Below are 24,593 nucleotides of genomic sequence, written 5' to 3' on the forward strand. Positions count from 1 at the left end.
GTATTTTGGGCTGCTGTGAAATGAAAACCATGAAGATACCTTTACAAAATGTGTTGGATTGTAGAACTGCATTATATAGTTATAATTAAAATTATTTCCTATGGCAGACAAACCAGATGGAGCGGTTTTAAGTGCAGATGCCACGCTGAGGGATGCAATATTGATACAGATGCCCAGGCAATGGTGTTCTCCCATAAGACAAAGACAACTCCAATTAACAAAGACTGTACAGTGGGCTCCACATATCCTACATCAGTGAAATGGAAGAGCCTTTTGGAGAAACATTGTTAAGAAATGTCAGCAACGCTCTCAGGAAAGCCAGAATCATAGAATTATTTAGGTTGGAAAAGACCTTTAAGATCATCAAGTCCAACCGTTAACCCAGCACCGCCAAGTCCACCACTAAACCATGTCCTCGAGCACCACATCTACCTATCTTTTAGATACCCCCAGTGATGGGGACTCAGCCCCTGCCCTGGGCAGCCTGGGCCAGGGCCTGACAGCCCCTTCCATGAAGACATTTTTCCTAATATCCAATCTAAACCTCTGCTGGTGCAATGTGAGGCCGTTCCCTCTTGTCCTATTGCTGTTCCTTGGCAAAAGAGACCGACCCCCCCGGCTCCAGCCTCCTTTCAGGCCGTTGCAGAGAGCGATGAGGGCTCCCCTCAGCCTCCTCTTCTCCAGGCTGAGCCCCCCCAGCTCCCCCAGCCGCTCCTCCCCAGCCTTGTGCTCCAGCCCCTGCCCCAGCCTCGCTGCCCTGCTCTGGCCACGCTCCGGCCCCTCCATGGCCGCCTTGGGGTGCGGGGCCCAGCGCTGAGCACAGCATTCGAGGGGCGGCCTCACCAGTGCCCAGCGCAGGGGCACCATCCCCTCCCTGCTCCTGCTGGCCACACCATTCCTGATACAAGAAGATGCAGAGGGAAGAAAAAAGTCTACTTTCTGGCAGAGGTTAGCGATGTCTCTGTCATGTCATGTTTGTACAGGCCTCCTCAACTCCCACAGGCACTCAAGGTCTGATTTGGGACAGCTTTGCCAGCGCTGGGGAGGAGGAAACCGCTCACCTGTGCAGATCAGTGCGGGCTGGAAGAAAGGGTTAGCAGAGACTTGCCTTTCTTACTGCCCAGGCATAAGTTTACCATCTCCCCCAACTCTCAGCTCAGTTTTTGAAGGCAACAGCTCATTTAGCTCCACTAAGCATCACGTTCAAAGCCTTCACTTGCTGTAGCACTCCCTCCTCTCGTGCATTTGTGATTAATTTCTCTTTTCACCTTTGAAAAAGCAAAACAAGGGGAGCTAGGTAACTCCAAGCTCCTTTGAAACCCCAGACTAATGGGTTATCTAGTGAGAATGTTGTCCATAGACTAAGGAAAACTCAGCAACACAAAGCACAGCGTCGCTTCCCTGCTGCAAAGCCCAGAAGGTGGCTGGTTTCCCTTCCTAACGGTGTGCAAGTTCTGCAAGGGCAGATGGCTCCACTGAAATCCCAGCACCAGGGCTGCACCGCTCCACCCCAGCATCCAGCCGCACGCATTTTCTGAAGCGGCAGAGTCTAAAATGTCAAGTTTTCCCGAGTTGCAAATTACCTCGCCTCGGACCGTGGAGGTGACTTTGCTGAGGGCTGTCTCCGCGTGCCCAGCGTGGTTCAGCAGCGCGCGATTCAGCTGGGGCAGCATCCTGACCAGGAGTGGAGGTGACTGGCGCATATTGGTGCTGTTATGTCTGTACAAACAGAGACTTCTCAACTTGCTGTTAGCTACACTCATCAGCAGAAAGTAAAGGTCAAATATACCCATTATTGTTATTATTTATCAGGCACCATTTCATCACATGAAATGTGATGGCTGTTTTCTCTAGAAGGGAGCCCTGGGAATCCCAAGGGCTTACGTGCCCCCCGTCCCGGGGGACAACACAAGGCTTTTTCTTAAAGCAGTGTGTTGTGGCTTAAGGATACTCACCCCTGCTTACCTGGGGCTCACCACAGACCGAGCACTGCAGCTCACTTTATCATCATTTATCATTGCAAGACAAACATAGCGATCAGGGGATTAACAACAATCACATTAAGCTCAGTGAGTTAAACTGCTCACCCGGCAGGACGGTGAGTTTTTCATTTCGGATAACAGCAGATACTCTCCTGCAAGCGGAGGTGCGATACGTTCGGCACCGGTGATGAAGCAGGAGTGGTGGGCTGGTGTCTGCTTCAGCACCACCGATTTCAGCAGTTACTCCTCTTTGACAAGGAGAAGGATCCATTCATCTGCCTAAAAAACTGCACAACACACAGGCTCTTCAAAACCCCTCCAGGTCCAGTGAGTGCATTCCTCCCCCAGCTATCGAGCAGGACGTGCCACGCTACAGCAGCCCTGTTCTGCATTCCAGCCCTGCCTAACCCAAATTTGCCTCAAGGGTGTCATCTCGCTGCAGCTGAAGTCAACAGCAAAATTGTCATTGACTTCAGTGCTCCTGGACTATGCCTTGGAAGAAAACTGTCCAAATGAAGTGAAAACAAACAAACAAACAAACAAAGATACTTCCCAGAGTAAGTGGATTTAATCCCCCTTCCTGCTTTAATTTGAATTTCAGAATTTTAAGACATTAAAATGATTTTTTTTAAAAAAACCAAATACATTTCTGCAAGCTTTTCTCACTTCTTCAGACCAGATCTTATAAATAGGATTAAGATTTACAATTAAGTACCGGCACTCAGCTGAGATCAGGTACCACAGCAACTAACCACCCGAGGGTGACAGCGGGCTCGGAGTGACTACTCATGACCTTGTGCCTGCAGTGATAAAGCACATATCATGTGTTTAAACAAAAATATAGATCAGACCTAGCAAATGAGAGCTGTGGGCTCCAGTTGTGGCAGAGCCATAGAGACACTAAATCAGAGCAGAACAGAGAAACCCCCGGGGAGCTAAGAGGTAATTAAGCAGAGCCCACGAGGATTGCGTGGAGGGACAACGTCCCTGAGAATGGTCTATAGGAGTACAGCCTCTGGGCAGATGTGCACGTGTTGTGGGACGTCCTTTCTGACTTGGGAGATGACTCTGAGCACCTCTGCCAATGTCCATGCTGTGACTGCATGGTGTGAACAGGCTACCAACGCTCAGAAAAAATCACACGAGATCTGATGATGATTAGCACAAAACGGTCCGCCTTAAACTGATAGCTGCCCATGAAGCTAATCAGCTACGTGATGGCACAAGAGAGAGAAAAGAGTTCGACATGATTTCATCTGTTTGCAGCGGCAATAAATGTGAGGGAAAAATGCCAAGCGCCTGCTGATCTCCGCACCCAGGTGAGGTCAAGATTCCCAAGAAATGACTAGATGAGGATCATTTACCAGTAATTCTGCAGGAGCACCAGAAGACTCGGAAGAGTGACGGAGACTTGCCTGAGCTGCCTTTTGTACAAATAAATGCCACAGAGACAGTTCTTGCCCTTCGGCAACTTTTGATCCACAAATGTACTTGTACAGGGTCTGGGTCCAGCTCAACATGGGTATTTGGTGGCGAGCCCTGTTGTCAGAAGGCTGCCCATTCTGCAGTGCCAAACCTCAGGTGGATAAACAAGCAAGCGAGTAGAAAGACAAGGGAGCAGGACAGCTGGGGCTGCATAAATTAGTCGTCACAGCAGATGATGTATCGATATGTGAAAAGAAGAAAGAGCAGACTGGGTCGCTGTTTGCAGCCGATGCATTAGGTGAGCTAATTAAAGAGACAAGAAGGAAATTACAGTCAGTGGAAAATGAGGTAGCTGATGTCTGGAAAATGAAAAAACATCCTGCTGACCGTGACAAGACCTGCCAGGCATCTCTCCGTGGCCATCGCCGTGCTCTGCACAGGGATCACACAGGGCCAAAAAACAGAACTGGTTTTTAGGAGGAAAGCACATCAAGGCAGAGACAAAAAAGGCAGAGAAACACTGATGAGCCCTGAAAAACAAAAATAAGAGCAATTTGGGTATGTTCCTAGAGTTGGGGATCGTATTTTTTTTTCTACTTCACATCATCATGCAACTCTTCAAATTAAAACAACCAGGGCGCTAGCCAATGCGCTGATATAATCCACAAAGATGCAGGACTCTAGTGACTTCCCCCCCCCCCATTTGCTGGTGTGTTTGGAAGTCAGCCTGTAAGGATGTTCTTGCCAGCTGGGAAATCCCAGAGGACATGTTCCTTCCTCTGTTTTGCTGGCAACCATGAGGAAAAATTATAATGAATGACCTCTTTTCTTTTTCTCTTCTGCACCAGCTGGCTCTGATACCCTTTCCTAACCTCTACTTGCATCATCTACCAAAACAGAATTTCATTTCCTAGATAAACAGACTTCTTCAGGTTTCTCAAGATAATGCTTAATGAAAAAAAACAGTACAATGGAAATACTCTGCATGGGCTTCCCTCTTTTAAATGCACTTACTTTTTTATTTAAAGAGCTACTGAAATAAGTAATTTTTCTCTCTTCTGTTAATCCCAGCTCTCTGCACATCAAGATGCGTCTTTCTAAACTGGCCATACTGAAATCCATTAGATAACCTTCAAATGGCAGAAATGGAGCTCTCTGGGATTTCTCTGACAAAACAGTTTGCCAGAAGAAAACCAGTGAATCAGTCTTCTTCAAAAGTGTGCAGAAAAAAGAAAAAGGAAGAAAATCAGATTTTTTTTCTTTAACCATTTCTTCTTGATTCTTTATTTCAACAGAATTTTTACAGAGCGGAACGTGGCCCTTTCTGCCGGCGATGGGACGATGAGCGCTGTGGTTGAGGAGCGGCTCCGGCGCTGCCGGTCGCTGGCAGCTCCAAGCGCCAGTTGAGGAGCGCAGGCAGCTCAGACCTCGCTGCGCCGGTGCCAAGTGCTGGGCTGGACCCGACCGAGCAGTGCCCGCCGCTTGAGCAACGGCACTTACAGCCACCGAGACCACGGCCCAAACCCCGGGGTTAGCAAAAACACGCGCCTCCCCCTTTGCCGGGAGCATCAGCGGCTGCGAGTGCTTAAACCACAGCGCTCATGAGAGGCGACATGAGCGTGGTAGCGGCTGAACGTTTCTGACATGAAAACTGCCTGAACTGAGAAATCTGTTTGACCTTTTGAGACTCAGACTCTTACCAACCCACATCTCAAACAGAAAAACCTTACAGATGTCACCCCTACAGCAGAATGAACTTCACGGGTTATATTTACTTCATTTTTCTTTATGACGCTTACCTTTTGAATACCGAGTGGCAGGAGATCTGAATAGCCACAAAGCCAACAAACAGCTCTGCTATAAATCCTGCCTGCAAGCCCTGTGCAGTAGCGCTGCCCACGATCAGCACCCGGCACTGAGAAGGAGAGGCTCGCGTCTCGGGCAAGAGAGCTTGGGACTGGAGAAAAGACAGAAAGGGAACATTTAAAAAAGGAAGATCTCAGCTTTTATAGCTGAGCTGAGAGGATGATTCTGCAGAAACTGGTACTCGACTGACGTTTCCCCCCACTTAATATTTCCTTTTTCACATGAAGTTTTCTCCATTTTCAGTTATTCTGGTTCGAGTCCGGTTTGCTCTGTGGGGATGATAGGTCACTTAGCAACTGAAATTAAAGTTCGATTATTGTATTAATATTGATGCTATCATTGCATGAATCATGATTCCAGCAGGAGGAATAATTTCAGCTGCTTTAAAATATTGATCTTGGAAAGGTGCCAAAGCGCAGGCGTATGGGGCTGAATTCCTGCTGTCACAGCAGCGCAAGGATGAGCATCACTGGCCACGCTAGGGCGGGATGGAAATCAGAAAAAGCCGAGGGAAATTCTGGGCTAGCATTGTAACAGACCTACCCTCAGCTTGGTGCACAAATTCAGAACAGCACAAAAATGTTTTCACATTTGAAGGAGTCGATGTTCTCCTCATGTGTACAGGAATATTTGACGACAGAGACCTATTAAATTGTCACTTGCATATATCACTGTAATTCATTGGATAAATGGGCTCACCTTTCAATCTTATGAATGTTTTCAAAGATAAATTTAGGAAATTAAGTCCTAGTTTTCTCTTTTTCCACCTTTTTCTTCCTTTGCTAAAGCCTGTCACACATTTCAGTTAAAATGTTTCAAAACATCTTCTCCACTTTCACAACAGTTTCATAAACCAGTTTGTTTAACTAAAAAATAAGAAAAAACCATCTCACCAACCCAACTCATTTTGTATCAGCTTTTCATTGACACTAAGCGCGCTCATCTTTCTCTTGGAGCCTTCTGGGCTTCGCTGAGACCAGTTCTGGAGACACAAGCTCCCAGCACGTATCAGGCAATGAAAATATGACTCTACTGTTATGGCAGAACTTCAGCCCAGGCTAACGGGGTGAAGTGGCCCATGTCAGGCAGGTAGCACTAGTGACAGAACTGCCGAGTTCAAAATCTGAAATTGAACACAAGGAAATCTGTCTGTTTTCACATGTTCATCTCTCAACGGGGCTCTACACATCATCCATCTTCTGCCCGAGACAGAGCAATTCAGGGTCTACCCAAGCACATCGGCTACTTAAAAACATGCAAGAAACTATGATGGAGCGGCATCTGATTTCAAAGCTTAAATGCCTGTAGCTGGGCACGTACTCAATATTAATACCCTTCCTGAACATTAACCACAGCAGTGGCCTTTTGATAACTTGCCGTTCGTCCTCTGTAAAAGCAATGAAAAATATATGGTAGTTCTTATAAAAGACCCCTGCACGGCCCGTGCGACAGATCACTGCTAGAGATGAGAGACAGAGAGGGGGGCACAGCGGTATTCAGAGTCACAAAGATGAAATACCCAGTACCACTGAATGTCAAAGGACAACCAAAAGGTGTCCGTGTCCTCTTTGCACTGAGAATGACTGGCTGTCGTCTTGGATTGCGACCAAACGTGCCTGCTGCCCTGCTGGTTTGGCAGCATGGAGATCCTGCTTCCTAGGAGATGGATGCAAAACTTAACTTGTACTAAACTGAACCCACCCCAGCTTTATGTTTAAATGTGAAGAACACTCCCAGGTGAAGCCAGGAGCTACAGGGGCTCAGCACAGTCAGCAGCTGGGATATCTACCCCCTGCCACATTTAGAAACAGTGAATTCCCTTAGGAAAACACTCCTGACCCACAGCCAGCCCCTGCAGCATCTTCACTCCCAGGTTCCCGCCTAGCTCATGTTTGCACATTTTTGACAAGCAAGCCGTTAGTTCTTGTGCAGTACGTACCATTAAACCTCGCGATGGCCATCCTCCCTTCTTTCTCATACGCTTCCCAGCCAGCCCCCTGTTACATCGGAGGCATACTGGTAATATATAGTTTTCAAAAAATTTTACTAAACTTGCAGCTTTATGTTCTACATCTTTCTGTTCTTCTTACTAGCTTCTGCCCTCAAATTTATGCTCCTTAAGGACTGTCATTCCACATGCACATTTTTAATGTAATGGGTGCTTTAATTCCTCTCGAAGAGCTGTCTAACCCTTCCCCAGGGAAGTTAACATCCTCTTCCATGTTTACAGTTGGTACTAAATTATACAACAGAGTTTTCATTTTTCCCCTTGGCAGAATAATTCTGTATGTCCTTACCTAAAAATTGTCCCCCGATGCTTGCTCCTCAGAGAAGTGCAGCAGTTTGGGTGAGTTCATCTCATCTGGAGGCCAGCTCAACTGCGCCACAGAGGCAACTGGGGAGATTTCCAAGCCTACAAACATGAGCGTTGGAAACCTTATCTGGAATTTCTAGAATAAGGTCAGAAATAGAACGTAGTCATGAACACAGAGTTCTGTTAAGACTCACAATACTTGCGACATAAAACACAAAAAATGGGTTATATAAATAACATTCTGTGAAAATGTCTTTAACGGTTGTGCTTTGACACATCTTTAAGATCATAAACTTCACTCTTTTTAATGTTTTTGGTAAGACTTGTAATGAGAATAGACAATTCTGAAGTCCTGACATTAATAAGTCTATTGTAAAAAGGTCACCTTCCTCTAAGAATGTTTTATTATCAGTGGAGCAGAATAGCTCTGAATATGTAATGACTTTTATCTGATGATTGCCCTGTATTCTTTTCTAAAGAAAGAAGGCTTCAGATGTTGATAATTTACATATAAGCATTGAAGTGTTTGGCAGCAGCAAAACAAACTGGTTCAGAGAAATTAATTATAAAGCAGCTATAGAACAGGCATGAAAATTAACTTCTGATCTTTATATGTCTCTAAGAGGTACTAAAAACCACCACAGGACTGACTGTCCTCTGGGACACTACTGTACATCACTTAGCTGAAGTAAAATACATGCAGTGGAGATTCACTTTCTCTATAAATCCTTGTAAAGACTGTTTCTCGTTTGTATTTGTTTTTTTCCACCAGAAACTCCACCACTCGCATTTAGCAGCGCATAAAGGATTAAGAGGTGCACAGAGAGGATCTGTATTCATTTTAGTGGCAACAGGAACTCAGATTAACAACCAAGAGCAGCCACCATATGCAAAACCAGAGCTACCTGGAGGTCGCTGTCCCCAGCAGCTCGCAGACCAGGAGAGACGAACGGGAACCGCGCGGTCAGGATCACACCAGCCGCGCGTGGGACAAGGGACCCCGCCGAACCACCTCACCAGCGGCAAGCGCAGCGGCGGGGTTTGTGTCTCCGGGGAGAGAACCCTGTCTGCAGGGAACTGAAGCAACTCCGCAGTTCAGGAATGCTCCTCCTGGCTGTCTGGCATGCCGTAGAGGCAACCCCCTGAAAACAACGCGTGTTTTGCACTCATTTCAAATTCGAAGGTTTCCCCAGGAGACCTGCGTGTTCGTAAATAGCTATGCCAAAGCTTGTTTGTTGTTTTGAGTCATTAAATTACATTGCACTTAATTACTCCCAGTCTACCGCCAATGAAGGTTTTCCAACAAAAGCTGCCTCTGTTAAGAAACCATTTTTATATACTAATGATCTTATCTCAAGAATGCTTTTCGAAGAGCATTTAAACAACGTCATGCTCCATTTACCAGGGGGACGCACAGTGGAAAGTAAGTATATTTTTAAAATCAGTTTTTCAAGAAAAAAATGTTTTTTCTACGAGTGCTATCGAGGACAAAGGCTTTGCCTTACTGGGAAGGCCATTTATCTGGGGACCAATTAGCTGCTGAATTTCATCAGCGAGGCAACGCTGTGCCAATTCATCAGTATTTCCAAGGCAGTGCTAGGGATGTATTAACAGAGGATGGTACTTTGCTGCAAACCGACAGCTCCTGACTCCACATTGAAGGTCATTTCGTGATTCTGCAGGGGCACAGCAATACAGGTACGGTTGGATTTGGAAGGGTTTGCTTCATTTTATCCCAGCACTTGGGAATACCAGTGTATAATTAGTAGTAGCAGCTTAAGAACATCTTCCCTGTCCATTTCTGTTTATCCCAGGACTATACGTTTCCAAGCTGGCTCAAAGATTAAGAGTCCAGCAATGCAATTCTTTGCTCAGAGAGGTTATGGCATCTCCAAAAATCAGGTCCTTCAGGAGAGGTAATACAAGCATCCAGAAAGAAATAGGTTTAACTGGCCTAGCGTAGGGAGAAGGGCATGCTTTGGATGACCACGAGTTTTCGGCAGTATGCCACCTCTTATAATGGTGGCATGTACCATTATACCTCTATGGATAAGGTTTCCACCTCTACCACCTCTCACAATTAATGCCACCATAAAGCTCTTTTCACGTGCCAGGGCGTCAAACAGAAACAGTTTTGAGGGATAAGTGAGAGACTGAGAAAGGGGATGGAGAAGAATCAGAGGAGTGAGGGCAGGAGAGGCAGCAGTGAAGATCATCCATTTTATCAAGAAACTGGTGAAATTTGAACTGGAAACAGACTTGGCTAAAGAAGAAGCAAGGACAAAGGCAATTTAGCCTGCAGTAGAAGCGTGAGGCTATGTGACTCTCCTGCAGCTCTTTATGAGTCAGATTAGCTGAAGTTAAACTCTTGAGGTGCTTCCAAGCACGTCCTGTGTCATTTGCACCAATTACAGGGCTGCCGTCCAGTCTGCCCTCCAGTTTGGAGCTTAATGTGAAACAGGAGGAGCCTTAATATCTCTGTATCGGGAAATGGGTATTTAACCTAATTTTTCCAAATCCTAATTGCATCCTTATTCTTCCTAATACTGAGCTAATAAATGAGGCATTTCAGATTTCACCCCAGCATTTCAGCACACCATAAAAAAAATACACAACAGATTAAGCAACCATTAGATATATTGTTCATTCTCAGCCAATGCAACTCAAATGCCACATTTCACAGATGGGTTTAGCAATTGATGTTCTGTGCGGGCAGGAGCAGCAGGGTGGGCTGATTAAACCAGAGTAACAACATAATTTGGGACTGCTTCTTCTGTTTTATTGTAATAAGTTTGAGTTGGTTTGTGCTTTCTCCTTTCTGTCACCAGTGCATCTTTTCAGATGGAAGAAATCCTCTTACAGCGGCTGCATCCCCAGAACAGAGTTAACTCGCGAGTGAAGCGGTGAGATTTAAGGCCACGAGCACCAGGAACTATGTGTGGAACGATGCTCCCTCACATCTCCATTAAAGAATGGACCACTGAGATGAAAATATTTATGGTTTCCATAAAACTTCCTTCATTTTTCGTCCTGTTGTGGATGAAACACTTTCTTAATGCCTTTTAGATCAAAGAAATAATTTCTTTATGTGGTATCATTCAATCTGCTTTCCATTCCTAATCTCTGTTCCCTTAGCAAGCTGAACACTAATTGGTATTCAGTGCATAAATTGTCATTACTTTTATTAATTATATCACATTGTTCAACACCCAAGATAAGGGAATTACTGTTCTCAACACCAAACAGAGATGCTGTTCCCGTCAGCAGTGAGAGACTGAGGAATAGGTAAATAAGTCCAGAAGTAATGCTTCACCAGCGAAAGATGCCTTTTATCAGCACTTCTGAGCTCTGAACTCTGCTTATAGCCCTTGCAAGAAAATAATGCGTCCCTACCAGTGGAAGTAAGCCACCTCCCCAGGCACCCCTCCTGTCCTGGCGTTTCCCCGTTGTGTGTAAGTACCCCCACGCACACGCTTATCGCTGCAGCGTCAGCGTACGCAGCGCTGCTTCCCCATCCCTGAAGTCACCATTGAGTTTTAAAAATTCACAGAGAGGAGTTCACAAAGCTAAAGTTAATCTGTATGTTGGTGGCTGATTCAGGAAAGCAAGAACGGGCTGCCTCAGCTCACACGCGGGTAGAATTTATTCAAACCCAACTAGGAATAGATAAAGGTTTTGTTCAGAGGCTGCTAAGAAGATACAGAAACCAGAATATATCTGAAAAAAGATTCAGTGCCAAGGGGGCACGAGGGACCTGCCGCGTGTCTGGAAGAGCGGGAGATGGCTGCAGCCCTGCTGAGGCTGTGGCACCCCGCGGGGGGCCGGGGTGAGGGTGGGCATTCGCCCGCCTCGCTCCGGAGGGGTCCCGGCTCCGGCTTTGCTGCTGGTGGTCGGCAGCAAACATCCACTGCCACGTGCGTGCACTGGAGGGAAGCTCATTATGTTACAGTGCGTTAGCGAGCTGCAAGGGCGCACGGCTTCAGCAGCTGCGGTAAGGCGTGCGGCAGAGCTCAGAGGGGAACACGACAGCCTCGAATTCAAGTGCTCGTTCCCATGTTGGACAAACATTTTCTTTTTTTTTTTTTTCCAGCATCAGCCAGAAACAGCACAAAACATCTCTAATTTCCAGCTCTTCAGCATATAAAAATCAGTACGTCTTTTAGTATCTATTGACCTCCAGAACAAAATCCCTCTTACCAATGATTTTGCATTGCAACAGCATAAGACGACTCCTGCACAGCTTACCCTGGCTGTAATCTTCAGACTACAGCTAGCGTAGCAAAAGCAACAAGACTTGGATGACACTTTGTGTTGTAAGTACCGCGGTATCAGAGCTTCTCCCTGCAAATCTGCAAGCTCCAGCAGCTGCAGCCAAGTGTGAGAAACCCCAGCATGCATCAGAGCAAAAGAAAACTCAAGCAAAACAGTACCGTCCTCCTCTCATTGCAACTAATTGCATTTCAATTCCCGCCACCCATTTCTAAAGAACCAGTGAAAAATAGCCAATTTAATGAGGTTTGATTTACCTCTGCTCGTTCAGTCCCCAAATATCAAGAACAGTATAATCGATATAATTGAAAACTGATCTGGAACCTTCTCTGCAGCTACGGGAAAGAAGCGGGACAGAGATACCCATACCCTCACCTGGGGCTGGAGGTCTGCATCTTGCGAACGCTGCATTTGGGAAGGATGGCAAGCAGCCACCCAGCCTGAAGATCCGAGAAAACTGCAGGGGGGGAACTTGTAGGGTTCCTTTTGTCTTTGTTTTTCTTTTTTTGAAGAGGAATAGACTTGGAGAAGGACATATCTGCACAGCCCAATTCCCAATTGCACATTTCAGTTTTGAGCTCAGAGATGAACAGGCTGCAGTGGTGTGAATTGTTACAATAACATTAAAAATTCAGCAGAACTCATTATCCTAAGTTTAATCGCTCCCTCTGAATTCTGTCAGACTCATTATGTTGGTTCCCTTTTTGACATGGTTTAAGCTCCTCTGGAGAGCAGCTGCACAATAGCAATAATAATGATTAAATTGCTGTCTAAAGCTTCAGTGGACATCAAAAATAAGCAGACTAAATTCACACTTACAGCCACTTTTTAAAGAAAATTATCATTGTACCAAAATGGTAGAGTTTATGATATGTCCTTATGGAGTTAACTAAACACAAGCTCACAGAGAAAATGCAGTATGAGCCTTATGAAGACAGGCCTCTAAAGGGTCTGGATCACATCGCTGATGGGAGGCTAGGCTACAGAGATGGGCAAAACTTGTATTTTGACAAATATAAAATGTCTGAAAAAGAGTTTCAAGAAAAGCTGAAGTACTCGCAAATCCATGCTAAAGGCAGGAAATATTTTAAGTCCAAGAGATGAAGATGCAAGTGTTTTTTAAAGAGTCGGACTACAAAGCAAGTGCACACAGACTATCCCTCGTAACCACAGCCCACGCTATTTCAGAGCACTCAGCATCCCGAGTGCGACGTGCCGTTAAGTAAGAGTTTGTTCAGTGCTCGGGAGTTATCTGGCTCTTCTCACAGTGAGCTTCTTCCGTGGGACCAGGCTGGAAGCATTGCACTTATATGTGTGTTTCTGCATTTCTTGGTCCTGGGGAGAAAGAAAATGATGGGAACTGATACAGACTGAGCAGACTGTTCCCAAGATGGATCTTCTCTGCTCCGTGAGACAACAGAAGGTTTTAGCAGAGGAACGGCAGTACCCAACATTTTTTTCGAGAAAGCAAAAAGTTGACATTTCATCCAAAAGCGTTACAATTTCTAGCTGTGGAAACCTGCAGTGCCCTGCCATCGCAGGGCTCCTGCCCCGCAGCACAGCACGCCGGCCTGGCTCTCTCTGCCCGCTGTCCCCCATGGCCACCCAGCTCCAAAACTCTGTTCTGCAGCATGGGTGGACCTACACAGAGTTGGTCAAGGAGAGACCTGCTGCTTCCATGAGGCTTTTAGGCACAGAGGGAAGCTTTTTGAGCCATTACAGGTTTCAGACTAGGAGCAGTGGAATTCATTCACGTTTTTTGCAAGTCATATTTGACTAGGATTCTTGTATGTCTCAGAGGACTGTACTGTCAGGCAACGCACAAATGTTATGCATTTAAACAGTCTGCTTTGCAATAACGTACCCATTCAAGTTGGCTTTATTACACTTCAACGTATTGTACATATTCAGCTCGGTTTTCTTCTCACAAGATTTCATAAATACAGAACCCAGTTATTGCACATCTTAATCCTGTTGCCCGAGCACTAGGCAGGAGAGGCCATCTCAGCAAAACTCCTCTGGCACAAATATTTTCTCTGCGCAAAAGCACGGAAAGCATGGCTCTGCACAACGAAGGCACAGCCTTCAGCTGAATTGCAGACCTAATGCGAAGGTGAAATTTCTACTGCACAGCAGATTTCTCAGGCAGGTAAAGCCCATCAGCACCCCCGGCTTCACCAGGGGGTCCGTCCTCTCCCTGCCCCTCCTCTGCTGCTATTTAACCACAGCCAAGCCCAGCCTGCGCTCCCTTATACCTAACATTTCTCCTCTCTGACTTGTGAGCTGACAACCAACAAAAATCAGGTTGCACAAAACATGGTGTTGTACCACCCACACGCACACTAATTCTACTCTGTTGGTTACCAGGCTTCATTTTATCAAAGAAAGATAATCCTGGACTTATTTCATCTTAGTATTAGGAAAAGAAAAGGCCTGCGGAAATACATTGATCATTAACTGAACCATAGGACCCAATCTGTACAATTACTTTATCAGAATGCACTGAGTCAGAAAGATCCCGTAGGTTGGTGCGTTATTGGATCGAGAGGAAATCAGTCTCCAACTTGATGGATGCCATTATCATGAGCGGTTCCCAAGGAATTCCCCACATCCCCAGGCCAGAGGTACTGTGCGTGCATGAACAATAGCCAGCAGGAAGGATGTAAAACAGAAGTTTTACAACAAGCTGTAACGGTTTTCCGTGAGGTGCCCCTGTGCCATCAGCCAGAAGCAGGGACACAGCCCCCCCACCCTGCCCCGGGAGACCACGGGGAATTTCCATGCAAAGCACCAGCAGGAAGATGTAGCTCACCTCTATCTCTGCTCCACCCTCAAGGAAAACGGATCATCACCCGGGCGACTAAGGAATAATAGAAAACAAGCCTCCCTGCTCCAGTGCAGGAGCTTTGCAGTCACTCTGGTGAGCTCAGAGCCTTCTGCACAGGATGCCCTGCACTCCCACCAGCCACCCCACCGCAGAAGAGCTAGGCACAGCCACCTCCAGCCCCTCTTCACCTGGCCCAGGGGTCCCTCCCAGGCTCCAAGTGCTCCCACTTGGGCAACCAACGAGCTGGGAGAGGCCTCAGCAATGGGGCTTTGGAGAGGATGCTTGAGCCCCAGCCCCTACAGAGAAATGCAATTAGCTGGGAAGTCTCAGCAGAGCCTTTTCGCAGCACTTAAAATGCAACTCCATTGAGTGCATCTAGGGTCCTGCTCTGGGTCAGGAGGGACTGGAGCACCCCAAAACCATCTGCATTTGCCAGCTGTATCAGTAGGCCTAAAAAAACCCTGTTTCCCCCTTCACAAGTTTCCATAATTTCTGATCTTACACAGTTACTTCAAAAGTATCACCATACGTAGACACCCACATTTAAGAATACATCTTAAAGCATATCTAAAGACAATGCCTCTTTTCAATAAAGGACCCCATGGAGATTAGTAAGATTTAATCATCTACTCTAAATTAAAACACAGGTCAGAGTTTTCTTGAGGACAAGTAACGTAAGCACATGCTTACTTGCTGGAGGGGAGAAGTTTAAATAGAGCTATATATAGGTGAACATCATCAGCCAAATTTGTAATTAATTCCAGCAGCTCATTAATGGTAGGAGTGAAATCATTGGAGCTTCACTAGTTTATGAGACCTATGGATGTGTGTCCATTCACTTACTAAAGTATGTAAATCATGCCATGGTTTTATTACGTAGTATAATGACTAATGCAGAGACGCGGTCCATCAGAGTAACAAAGAAGCAAAACTGCATTTAAATGAAATTCCACTTCAGCACCCAGGAGTTAAGTGGGACATAAACACTATATAAACCCGGTGCTAATTTCTCCTTAACTTATCAATACTTCTGCTGAGAATCAGTAAAACTGCCCTTCAGCCGCCCTGGTAAGTCATGGTTAAACGAGTAGAGAACCTGAGCTACATCTGGTCCATGCAATGCGCTTGGTCCTTTGAAGCATGCTGGGTATGTCCCAGCGTGCATCACTAAGTAAACCAAAAATGAACTGAAAAGTTATTTTGAATCATTATTAACAAGCACTGCACTATTTTAATTGGCCCCCTGATGAATACTGGCCTAAGAGCAGGGACAATAAATTGCCTCTACTGTGTGAAATTTCTGTTTTGAATCCAAAGTAAAAAAAGCCCCCGAAAACCACAAAACCCACCAAAGTGCATAATATTCTCTCAGAGCACGCAGGGAGAGCTGACAGTACCAGGTCTGTTGAGAGCTCTTCAGACGCCTGCCAGCTACACCGACGCCAGACTCAGGCAGCCCTCACAGCTCGTGTAGTGAAATGAAGTTGTTCATCATTTTCTATTTGAAAGGACGAGTTTGATGAGCAAGGTCTAATTAATTCAAGTGTTGCTGAGAGCTCCAGTTTAGATGAAGATGTTCAGCTTCAAATTCCACCAAAAAAGCCCAACCCAAACCAAAATAAAACAAAAAAACTCCAACGTTAACTTCCATGCCACCAAACCAGCAATGTTTCTTTTGCAGCCTGGGTGAGTAAAAGGGGGTTCATCCACACTGGCAGTGGTTGCTTGTCCTCCTCAGGCATCCTGGCACTTGTGGAGCAGAGGTTGAGCTCCAAGACAAGCCAGGGCGATCCAGGCTCTGCGTGGAAATCACACCCATTGCAGCTGAGCAAGTCTTGCAAGTAAGAAAAAGGTTGTTTGCCAGGGTCGTCCTCAGGTGCAAAGGGACGGGGAGGAGAGGGAAGAGGAGCATATTGGGGTGGCTTCCAGTACAGAGTGGGATGAATCCAGGTCATGCACCCAGGCCACTGGTTTGGCAAAATGCTTTCTGCAATCTGTAGATAAGGAAGATCAGCAACAGAAGAAACTGAATCAAAATTATTAGGGATTAAGTTGCTGAAAGATGCGTGAATGCAGTGATACTGGGAGTCTGCTGTAGTCAGTAAGAGTTGTACTGGAAGGCAGAGAGAAAGAGCCACAATGCTATTAAAGGAAAAAAATGCTATTGGAAACTGTATAATTCCAGGAGATTTTAACATCTCTGATCTTGACTGCGAAAACGCTATCAGAGGTGGCACAGTCAAATATCCTGGGATGCAGAGGGCAGCTGGAACCGAATCAGGACGAAGCGATGCTGTTCTCGAGTCAGGTTTCGAGATCACTAGGTTGGTTTTGACAAAGTTGAGTTGCAGGCTGAAAGAACTAGTTGACCAAAGACGACTGAATTATGTTTGGTTCAGTTTTCTGATTAGGTTAGAAAACAGAAGAAAAAGATTTTTTGCAGTTCATCCCAAATATTCTTATTCCAACTTTGATCTGCAACACACACTAATTCATATTTTTGCACCTGAATGAAAGCTCCGCTTTACATACAAGCCATTACCACTCCGGTTATGGATTGTTTGAGAATTTGGTCAGCTGTTTAAAACACATGGCCTCATGCAGGCAACCTTGTTGCATCGCCCTTATGTTTATTTTAAACATTAGGTCTGTTGCTCCAGCAGAAGCCGGCATTCCAGGGCATTCCCGGGTGCCGCACCAAGACCCAGGCATTAACCAAACCCAATTTGTTTGCATGAACTAGTTTATGCAGTAGCGTGAGCTTTCCATGCGGACAGCTGTAGTAACCCCCCCTTGCTGTTACAAGATCACTGCAGTTACGCCTTGCTGAAGCTAAAATTGCCCACAGAAGTGCTCAGATCAACGTCGGATGTAACAAGTGCGGGATAGCATTGGCCCCAGTCTCATTTATAACTGTATTCCTCTTCGGTGCCCAATTTCACCGCATTTGCAGCACCTGGCCTTAGGGTGGATCCACATTCTGCGCTCCGTGCTTTGCTCACGCAACAAACTGCACTTAAGAAGAAATTGTTACCAAAGAAGATTAAAATTTATCTAGATCAAAGTTCATGGGCATCGCATAAAGAGAGAAATCCCAGCAGAACCTAAGCTAATTGCTGTTAGAATGTAAAAACAATAGGAAAAGAAATGCTGCTGAATTATTTACTTTCCTGCTGTGGTCCGCATAGTTGCAAATCTATGCTCTGCTCAGCTGCTGCTGCATTCCAGCACTACTAACCTAAATCTAAGCTCATGAGTTCGAGGTATCAGTGGAAGTGAGTATCACCAAAATGTGTGATACTGTGATAATGGCATAATTCCATCAAAGGTGCTTAATCTACGCCACAACCCACCATCTGCCGATGACGTTTCTGTGTCAGTGCCATGGATGATGAATGAGTCTGCACAGCAATGCAGCAATGACTCAACTTGGGCTACAACAATCCATATCTATAGTGTAGCTCCTCATTAACAGTTAGAATATTATGAAAAAATCTATATTCCTATTTTTTATCTCTGTAAGATTTTGGGGTGGTTTTAATTTTACATGAGCCCAGTTCTGCACACTAGTTCTAGATCTTCCTCACATTTTTACTTCTGCAGCTGCATCCATTGAGCTGTAGAAATACTGTCCTCTTTACCCATGTCAGTGTTTGACAACAGGCACAGTACACGTGCCTCGTGTATGGCAGGAAAACACCCATGGCGAGATCAAATACCATGAGATATAACAGTCCCTATTGCACTGCTATGGGCTTCCCAGCCTTGCTGATGGAGGGGAAGTCAGCTCACGATTCTGTGTAGTCCACAGCGGGTGTTCATGTGGAAGGTGGCTCTGGTCACGGACACAGATACAGTCTTACTTTTCATATGCATGTATCATAGACTCACAGAAGGCTTTGGGATGGAAGGGACCTTTCAAGGCCACCCAGTCCATCCCCCTGCCATGGGCAGGGACATCTACAACCAGATCAGGTTGCTCACAGCCCTGTCCAGCCTGGCCTTGGATGTTTCCAAGGATGGGGCATCTCCCACCTCTCTGGGCAACCCCTGCCAGTGTTTCACTACCCTCATTGTAAAAAATTTCTTCCTTATATCCAGTCTGAATCTACCTCTTTTTGTTTAAAACCATTACTCCTTTTCTTATCACTACTGGCCCTGCTAAAAAGTCTGTCCCCATCTTTCTTATCAGCCCCCTTTAAGTACTGAAAGGCTGCAATAAGGTCTCAATACTTAAAGGGGGCTTATGTACATTGACACTTTCCTCTCTTGCACCGTTTGCAATGCTGGTGCAGTTACTGCAGGGTTATACTTTCAATGCAATTTCATTCCTGTTACGTGAGACAGAACTCGTGGCCTGCTGAACAGCGCGAAGGGGAGCTATCCTAGATCTACCAGGTAAATCTGCACCAGCCCTGCAACTCAGAATTAATTTAAAATGTAAAAAATATTTAGCAGAGGCACAGGGAAAATGGAATCCGTACTTTAAAGTCAACTGTGTGTCTAGATAGCACTGGTAACTGCCACACAGCGATGAGCAGGAAATCTCAAGTGACCTCAGCAGTCAAAAAAAAGGAGTAGTGACCAAATATTTGAGCTCAAGACTAAAATAGTCCAGTTTTTTTATATCAGTAATTTTTGGAAACCGCATTACTTTAGCTTCTACAAAGGCTGTTTCTTTGCTGGAGGCAGAGTGAGAGCATCCTACAGGAAAGCACCAGGCCACTGCAAGGACTGCACGATGGACAGGATACACGGCTAGCACGAACCAACAAAGATCCACCCCAGCCAGTCCATGGGGTGGTGCTTGTTGACATCGGGAAACGAACTGGCTCCACAACTGCAACCAAAACTGAACTTCACTTGGTTAATTTAAAATTATGCTGGGTTGTGTAATAGCTGTTGCTTTCTCTCCCCGACAACAGGGGTCAAAACTTGTGCTGCAGCTACATAAAGTAACGGAACCATAAGTCATGCAAATATCCTCAGCCCAGTCAGCAGCACAAGGATGTTCAGTGCATTTTTCATTTTAAGGACAAAGCAGGTTCCCAATTAGTGTTTAAAAGGAAGCTTGAGTCCTTGATTCATGAACTGAAACAAATTGCAGGACTTCTGAAGAAAAAAAAACCATCCTAGAATAACATAATACCCGGGGTTAAAAGTGAGAAGAGGGAAGAAAAGGATGAAGGAGAATAGGGTAGAATAATACAGCACAGCGCAATTATGGTCCCAGTGGAACTGCATCTGGTGATAAAGTTAAGAATATACATAAAGATGTTCAGGAGGGTAATGAAGACACAGGACAGACACATCCCAGGAGTCTAACACCCGTAAGGACAACAAGATTCATTTTGTAATAAGGGCTTCTTTTTATTTTGGATTAGGAAATGGTTCTGCATGTCATTTGTACTTTCACATCATATTAATTTTCAGGGGGAGACTTTTCAACTGCCTAATCGCCATCTTGCTGCTCTAAGATGATCCTGTTGTGTTTGCTGTCTTTTTCTGCATTTGAATTCTTTTTTTATTCCTTGTGCCCCTTAGACACAGGGAACAAATCCCCCTGAGTTTTAAAATCCCCTGAATTCTGAAATAATTTTGTCTTAAAGAAAAGTACAAGGATGCTTGCATGTTTGCTCCACCCAGCACTGTTCTATTTAGAGTTTTAGTTAACGCCTGCATTACTGTGCTCAGCACTTTCATCTCACAACCAGATGTAGCTCCAGAGAGACGCCCACCGGGACAGGCCCAGCCCCAGGGGTCACCACACGCGCTCATGCCTCGCCTCCGCAGAATCTTGGGTCAACCTCCTTTCCAAGTACCGACCGCCCTAAGAATTACTTGGCTCCCGAGGTGGCCAGAGCAGCGTGAATACATAGGCTCACCTTTTGTTTTGTTCTGTTTTGTTTTATTTTGGAACAACATGTTGCTCCCCTACATCAGGCGCTAATCTCAGCTCCAGAGACTCCACGCTGTCTGCAGGGAATGGGGTGGGACATGGGGTATCCCCGAGCTGCTCCTCAGGGGCTCTCCCCTGTGTTGGTACCAGCCCGCTGTCCCCGGGCCTCCAGGAGATGCCTGTGGTGACATCCTCTCCACGTCTCCGTGTCTCTTCTCCTGGGGCACATTATAGTTATAACTCATGGTCTTTTAACCTAATACCTGTTCAGTGCTTTGACTACACATACCCCCATGCCTGCCCTGCAAACCATGCTCTAGAAATGACGAACTGCAGACTTCTGCTACCACTCCAGGCGGCCCTGGTCAGGACCAGAGTCCCAGGGGAATAACCAGCAGGCAAACAAGAAGGCTTTGATGGAGCAGAGCAGACAGGTGAAGTGACCTGCCCCGCATCACACCGCAGGCAGAGAGGGGAGATGCTTTCCGTTGCAACGTTTCCACCTTTTGCACAGAACTGGTCCTACAGCCGCCGCACAAATTCTTCACCTTTCAAATGTGGAAACAAACCTCACCCAGAGCTGAAAACTGTGTTAAATTCTCATGACCTCTCTATTGTGATCCCTTCTTTTAATTAGTGGTCTGATGGCAATAAAAATGCAGAAATGTTTTTGTCTACAAAGGAATTTTTTGTGTGTTACCATAGCTACTCTCAGGGTTATCACTGTCCATTGCATCATTTAAAATGCTCAGGGTAGACCATAAATTTCTCGTCACAATGCCAATATGTGCTATTCTATCTCTAGATACATTCAAATGTGTTTTCGGTTTGTGTATTTATTTACAGCGTACACTTGAGGGTATCTTTCCAGGCAGAGTGTGGTCTAAAAATAAACATATTTCCCCTGGTCTCTTACAGTGTAGAAGAGCTTCTAAATTTTGGGCAGCACATAGGGGAGACATTTATCTCTTTGCAGAGAGCTAACAGAAAATCTCATCACCCCTTAAAATCCATGTCATCCCCAAACAGAGGGTTTCAGGTGTATACATGGCCTTAGGGAAATGTGCCGTATCCCCATGCCTTGGGGAAGTCTGCCTTGGAAAATCAAGCTTACAGGACTCCAAAAAATGTATTATTTTTTAGGCTTAGTCCTAAATTGCAGCCTTTTTCCTTTGTTAGGAGAGCTGTTTACAAGTGAAGGTAGCCACCCGCACATGGAGCAGTTCTTTCCAGCTCTTCTCTTGCAACGTGAGTTACTTATCATGAGTTCCTGTTAGCTGGTATGCCAGTACTATTTTACTCTGCCAAGGAAGAGCAAATAGCTCATTGGTTCTCACTGCCCTGCTAAATACTTCAAATGTGTCAAACCAAACTAAATTCAAGTCATCTCAACCTTGCAGGTAATCAACAGCTGAGAGCGAAGTCTCACAGCCGTACAGGGGTCCAGCCCAGAAGATTAGTTGTTTGAAAGTGTTTGCCAGATATAACTTGTGACTCAGGACTTTCACATTACACAGACCACGCTATTTTTTTGTATCATAGATTAGTCTAAATGTACACTGAAACCAAAGATTTGTTGATTTGTTGCGTGTTGATCTTTGTCTTAGAACTGAGTTTATTTCCCTCCATTCCTGGATGAAAATTACCTTTTTTTCTCACTCCTTTTGGACAAAGTTGTCTATTTACATCAAGCAGTGCTTCTTCCCAAATACCTGCTTATAGGAGCTTAGTCTGAGGAGGGCCTATGCCAAGGAGGACAGGCTGGATGCACATGGTCAGAGACTCCTACAGGATTCTGCAGAGCCCCGCTGGATGCATTGCATCGTGTGCTGGATCTGGGTTTTCCAGCATCACTTGGAAGTCAATGCAGCACAAAAAAAGGAGTCAAGTCCTCCTAAAGAAAGCAATAACTGAGCCAAATCAACCTCCAAGTAAGCTCCATCAGTGCTGTTGCCACCCCCTATTCATCAGGAACAATGAGTGCGGGCATTGAGATTCCACGCTGGTTTTATAAACAGAGCACTGCCTTTTTAGTATGTCACACTTAGGCAAGAGAACAGATTCTGGCTGTAAAAAAGTACCCTTGGAACCTGCTTTTATAGTTCTTACTTGAAATATTTCTAAACAATCCTCTCATCACATGCATTTAAACAACTCCAGCCTCAGGAGCATAATAACCTATAGCAAATATGCTGACTTTTCCAGAGCATAAATGCAAGTCTTGCATGCAGGTTACAATTTAATGAGTTCACAGGCACAAAGCCCCCACATGAAAGGGGAATCAATGCTAATTACGATGGGGAAACCCAGTGTCTCCAGTATATCCATAGTGACACTCACCTGCAACCACCAACTCTTCACATATTGATTTTAAGCACCTTGACGTGAAATCTGCCCTCAGATTTGCGCTGACAGGGATCAGACAGCCAATAATTGGTAGGGGGGAAACATCCCATACTCCCCATGCATAACTGGAACAAAAGAAAACCCAGATTCATGAATATTTAGCAAGTTCTCACACTCTTGTTCATGACAGATGTATTTTAGATTTAAAAGAATGTCAAAACCATTCACTACAATTCTCCTGTGCAATTAGAGCAGTCCCTTTTCTAGGAGCAGGCAGTTTTGTGGCTCCATCCCATACCCACTTCCTGAGGATTAGTTTGAGGTTGGTACTGTTCAGAGAGGAAAATGGCATTCACACAGATATGTTTTATTTGGAGTCCTTTCAATTACATTTATCTTTGGTCACTGAGGTTGTTTACGTCTGCTATATATCTGCCACGAGTTCAAGTGTTTCTTAAACACCGCTCCCATTATTTCCTTAAAAGAATTACCAAGATAAAGGAATCATACGCAACCAAAAATATCACCTAAGGAAGAGGAATATCAGTTTCTGTGACCAGAAGGTTACACCACAGGACAAGCCCTGCTGGCATCCGGACCAGGTTGGCTACGGAGAAGAAGCGTGCACAGAGCTAGGACAAAGCACGGCCCTGTGCCACAGCTGAAAGTACGATTCACAGACACCTAAGGTTGGGCGTGCCCAGCTGCTGAAACGGGGGTCGGGAGCCTCTCCCCCCCGATGTCCTGGAGCCTCTGCTCTGCCAAGGCATCACCCACTGGGCTGGAGCAAGCCACGGGCACCTCCCTACCTCCGGAGGGGCAAGGTGGAGCAGGAGGGCTCCCGGGCTCTGTCCTGAGCCCCAGCCGTCCCCTGGCCACCCAGGTTTCCCCAAGGGTGGAGGTACCCCCCCCGCCCCCTCCTCCCCTGCTGCAGGGAAAGGGGTCTCGGGGCTGCCTCCCCTCCGAAGCCGGGCGGCTGCACCAAAAACGCCTTTTCTGTGGGGACCCTGTCTTTACCCATCACTTGGGAATACACGGTTGGAGCTGCCAGAAAAGCCATACAAGGGACAGAAAGGTATATAAAATGCTCCGTTAGTGAATTTAATGCCTAGTGATAAAACGTTTTATCCATTCTGGAGGACAATATTTAAACAGATGCTATTAGTAGTTGTATTTCAAAAGTCAATGGGGCTAAATAAATCTAACATTTACTTCTACTAAAAATGTTATGAGGCCAAGCTCTTTTTTTTCTTTAGGTGTTCAATTAAGCAAAAATACATAGATCTCCCGCAAAATTTAAGACTGCCACGAACAGGAAAGCTTTTTGGTTAAGCTTTCATCTCTTCATGTAAAGAACTAAATGATGACTTTTAAATAATTTACATCCCAGAAGTAGTATTAAAAAAATGTCCCAAATGGAGCTAAAAGCATCGTAAATATAATTTCCTGTCAGATTATATGAAATACTCTGATGAATGAGTAGTTCCTAAAAGGACACTAAGTGTGGACTTGGAAGGTCTGACTCCAGTTTTCTGAAAATGCCAGCTTTGAGTAGTGTGCCATTTGACTTCATCTTTGCTTGCCTTGAGCAAGCCCTTTGAGATACGTTAGTACGAGTGCGCACTTTTTTTTCCCCCTTTCTCTGATTTATCACATCGATGCTTA

The sequence above is a fragment of the Platalea leucorodia genome (assembly GCF_965183815.1).
Source record: "Platalea leucorodia genome assembly, chromosome: 16".
NCBI lineage: Eukaryota > Metazoa > Chordata > Aves > Pelecaniformes > Threskiornithidae > Platalea > Platalea leucorodia.